The sequence below is a fragment of the Carya illinoinensis genome, chromosome 1 (assembly GCF_018687715.1).
Source record: "Carya illinoinensis cultivar Pawnee chromosome 1, C.illinoinensisPawnee_v1, whole genome shotgun sequence".
Classification (NCBI taxonomy): Eukaryota; Viridiplantae; Streptophyta; class Magnoliopsida; order Fagales; family Juglandaceae; genus Carya; species Carya illinoinensis.
The window spans coordinates 38,851,020-38,856,220 of record NC_056752.1 but is presented as its reverse complement, the minus strand read 5'-3'; the positions used below and the strand labels follow the sequence as shown (position 1 = coordinate 38,856,220).

At 28.7% G+C, this 5,201-nt stretch overlaps 1 non-coding gene across 1 annotated transcript; it reads right to left on the bottom strand.

Moving 5' to 3' along the window:
* TRNAH-GUG lies at positions 1-72 on the bottom strand. Its single transcript has one exon. It is a non-coding gene; the product is annotated as a tRNA-His (tRNA).
* Positions 73-5,201: the final 5,129 nt, after the last annotated feature.

The window sequence follows — 5,201 nt, the reverse complement described above, 5'->3', positions numbered from 1 at the left end:
TGTGGCTGCTGGGATTCGAGCCCAGGTCTCCACGGCCACAACGTGGAATTCTTACCACTAAACTACAGCCACATTGTTGGAAAAGGTTAGCATCTTTTAAATATATCTAATGATTATTTTGTTGCATTAATGAATTATATTAGACACAGACTGTTGTAGTTGCTGCACAATATGTCCAAACAATCGTCTTCGTAATTCAAGGTTTTCTGCAATGGACAAAATGCCAGGACTTATATATATAGTAAAGCATCAATCGCACATGTGTCTAGTTGATATTTTTCCTATATTCCATAACTCTAAAATTTTTGAATTTAGCTATAAACGAGCAGAATTTCATTTTTTATTTTAACATTGTTTTCCTGCTCACAATAAACATTATAAGTATTATCTACAAACTATTTTTAACTATAACATAGAACTTCCACAAATATATTTACAACTACGTATAAATACTTTGTACTTATACATTACAATAACTAAAAGTTAAAAATACTTATACATTACAATAACAAAAAGTTAAAAATAAAAATTAAAAAAAAAGGTCTGAAAGGTCATCCTACTCTTTCTGGCACGTAATTGATAGATAATACATTAAGCCTATTTTGGCGCAATCTTCCATATTCATTCATGTGTGCATCCAAAACTATCATTGATTCATTACCTTGAATTTTATTTTGCAACATCCTCAAAATATGGTAGATGTTCATGTAATGATGAAAACATATAAAGGGGTAATGTATTAAATTTTTTTAAACATATTTAAATGTATAGATTTTATCTTGTTTATATGTTTTATGAGATTTATCGTTGCACAATCCAAATTTTGTTCTGTTATGGATCTGAAAACGATCACTGGTGTCGATGCGCTGTCATTATACGCATCTAAATAAACTCAACACCTAACAATAGTGAATAAATTATTATTTGTTAATGTTAGCAATTAAAATGTTCTAATTATATGTTTAATTGGTGGCAAGCATGTGCTTTGCACGTGTGCCTAGTTGATATTTTTGCTATGTCTCATAACTCTAACATTCTCGAGTTTAACTATGTTTCAAATTTTTACTATAAATAGACAGAATTTTGTCTATATTTTTAGAATTTTTTCCTATTTACAACATGTATTATACACACAACCTACATAATGTTTATAACTACAATACAATGACTTACAAGAGCCAAGTCACAACTATGTACAAATACTTTTAAAGTATATATTACAAGAGCGATAAGTTTCAAACGATGTATTTAAAATATTCAACTTGCTGTTTCGGGAACGACATTAACTATATTACAAGAGCAATAAGTTTCAAATGACGTATTTAAAACATTCAACTTGCTGCCTCGAGAATTGCCTCGGGAACAGCCTTAATAGAGAGCACACTCAGTTTGTTTTGGCGCAATTCGTCGTATTCATTTATTTGTGCACCCAACATGGTCATCCATTCTTTAGTTGAAATTTGAGATGCTATGTTTTGGAAATATGGAAGGTGATCATGTAATGATAGAAACATATAAATAAGTAATGTATCAAATTTTTTAAATAAATTTATAAATACAAATTTACCTCATTTTCATGTTCTAAGAGATCCATTGTGGTGCAATTGATGATCTCTTCTGCTATTGGTCCGAACTCTACTACTGCGATAGATTCAGTATCATCATATACCTCTAAACATACTCAACATCTAAAATTAACAAAGATATTATTATTTGTTAGTATTTACATTTAGCACGTTTTAATTTTGATTTGAGAATTTATAATTTCAAAATAAGAGAATTTTTACTATGGCAGTGACATAGTCATGTTTTTGCAACTGTAACATAAAGAATTCTCATTTTAGTCATACCAGGTGGCAAATACAATTCCAACAAATAATGTTCAGTTCCATGGAGACACAATCTCGACAATAACAATGTGCAAAAACATAATGGTTATAAGCATAAAACTTGCACTTCTTCAGGTACTTGCCATCTAGGCTAAATTTGCTCGAGTTTTACTACTCATCATTTCCATACATCATACATCACATTTTTTTTTATCTTACCAAATGTATAGTATATAGATAATGAGTAGAAGAATTCAATTAATTTAAGAAGAATATAACAAAAAAAATTAAAATGTTTTAAAAAATAAAATAAGTGTAGTGTATAGTGTGTGGGATGATTAATAGAAATTTTCAAATTTGCTCAATGTTCCTCCATGATTCTTTGAAAGCGATTAGGCGTTTAACAATGCCAAAGGTATTAAGCCTAATGCTGCAAAATGGAATGATACCTTAACTTGATAAGATAATAGCAAGCTTAGCATGCCCCTTCATTGACCCTCTATTTTTAGTACACAAAAGATACAGTTGATTGTCATTCTAACTAATTCATGCATAGATTTCTTTTGAAAAATAGGCAATATTTCTACAGAAGAAAGAACTTATGAAAATGGTAGGAACAAGAGGAACTTTTAAATATATATATATATAGGACAATAAACATTAATCTTATAATGCTGACCGCAAAAGTAAATTTAGGGTTCCTCTCATTTCCAAATCATATTTTGCATAGACCTGCTGTAGAATTTGGATCTCCTATTCCTACCCAACACATCCTTGAGGAGTTCTAGCTTGCATGGAGTAGTGGCCAAGCCAGTTTCTGACTTTCTAGCAAACAAGATTATACAATTCTTAGCTATTCAGAACATTAGATCCTAAGGAGCCTTCTTTCCCATGCCCTTTTATCAGTTGTTATTATCCGCCTTTTCTTTTGTTCACCATAAAACTATGAAAGACACTCCAAATTATCATATTTAGTATTTACAGAAGGTTTACAATTCAAGAGCTCCTTTTTAAATGGTTGAACTCTCCAGCAACTTAAGAATCTGTTGGTATCTTCTTGAACAAATGTCCACCCTTGTACATTAGTCGATCAAGAACAGTGAAAGCAGATTGGCCTCACGATCATGTTTGAATATAATAAGAGGTTGAAACTCCCTAAAAAATTTGTATATGAACATATATGTAAGAGAAGTTAAGACTTTGAAAAGATTAATTAAAACAGAGAAAAGAGTAAAAGTTATTAATTTATTTAAAAAAAATTATAGTAAATTTTTTCGATGTATAACGCTTGTGGATATTTGTCATGTAGTATTATTTTTGGTAGCAGAGGCATTTTCTATATTTTACTATATTTTCATTGGGATTATCGCAAGTTTGGTTGGGATGAAGTTGATATGATAGTTGATTTTACTGTTTTTTATTTGCATATACTTATATATTATTCTTTTTTCTTTTAAAGATTTTGATTTAATAATTTCTTTAGATATATCTTTCAAAATGTAAATAATTTTTTGATTGTTGGATAAAATTAATCGTATAATAACAATGAATTGAAACGTTATATGTTTATTCTATAAATATGTAACATACAACATATATATTTGACTTTAACTATTAAGAGTAATAATAATAGGTGAGATGGTATAATTAAAATTTTTTTTATAATGAATTATATTATAAGTTTATAATACTTTTAAAATATAATATGTTATTATTAATATTTTACTTTCAGAAGTCCATGTAAAATTAATTAATGTTTTGCATTTCTTTTATTTCTTATAGTGTGTTTTAGAAATGAAATAAATTAATAAATAAATTTAAAAAAATTAATAAAATTGTTTGAAATTGTTCATTTGCACTATAGTTTAAATAAATTAATAAAACTGTTTCCACTTAAAACACATGGAAATAAAAGCCTTTTTTTAATTTTTTTTACCTATATTTACCTAATATGTTTTAGACCATATATTTAAATATACATTTCAAAAAATATTTACAGATTTTCAAAAAAAAAAATTGTTTTTTATTAAATTTGTTTGGCTTCCAAATATGATATATACATTTAAATATTTCTCATATAAATTTTTTATCCGTAAATTGAATGTATTCATGTCATTTATTCAGTCAATTGATGTCAAATAGATCATTATTCCTTTCTACCATGTTCTTAAATGTTGCTTGTAAAAAATATTAAATCACAAATATTTCTCCACAAAATATATTATTATTTTTAATATTATTTATTTTGGCCCAACAGTAAAAGTTATTAATTTATTTTTAAAAAAATTATAGTAAATTTTTTCAATATATAACGTTTGTGGATATTTGTTTTGTAGTATTATTTTGGTAACGAGGCATTTTCTGTATTTGACTATTTTTTCTCATTGGGATCATCACAAGTTTGGTTGGGATGAAGGTGATATAATATCTGAGGGATGGATTTGGAGGGAAATTGTATCTTAAATGGAATTGAATATTTGAAATGATGACAATCTTGGTAGGAAGTAAGCATACACTCTCTCACATGATCACATCACTGTCGTTTCTACTTTTTCTTCTGTATTTAAAATAATTGTCCTTTTTTTTTCATTGGAATTTAGGGTGGATTGGTATACATATTTTTTACTTTTGAAATTAGTGTCAGGAATTTACTCTTTTAATTGTTTGCTTTTGTATTTTAAACTTTGATTCTACGGTCCTGTGCCAAGAGATGTTATTTTTTGCTTTTTTCCCTTCTTGACCGCTTGTACTGTTACATCCTGACCAGGAGTTCTTTTACATCAACAGTTAATTTCTTCTATCTCTTCATTTCTTTTATCTCTTCTTTTTGAAGTAGGATCCCCTCTCCTTTCTTTCCTGTAGCTCCCACAGGACTTCTGCATTTTTCTTCCTCCCCTTTCTTCTTTCACTCACCGTGGGTTTAGTCCTCATGGGTTCTCCCCCAACGGACGGCCACACTATGAGTTCTATTTTTCTGCTCTTGCCTGCCGTGGGTATATTTGTTGGTTTTTTTCTATGAAGTTTGGGACCGAGGCTCTCGTATATGTGAAATGAAGTTTCTTATTTTATTCTAATCTTTTCATTTTTTTAATGTCTATGTTATTTTATTATTATATTTTTTTGCCTTGGTTGTTTTGTGAAAAAAATTTATGGGTTTCGCTTTTGCATGTATGTTTTTCGGCTTTTTTTTACATGTTTGGGCTTCATATTTTGGTTTCCTTTATGTTGTTTTGTTGTTGATCTATGTCGTGGAATGCAGATCTATGTTCTCCATTACTGAAGAAGAATAGCCTCTCTTTTTCTTTAGATTTACACCCACTTTGACGCTTATCACAGGGGCCATAGAACTCTCTCTCTCTCTCTCTCTCTGAG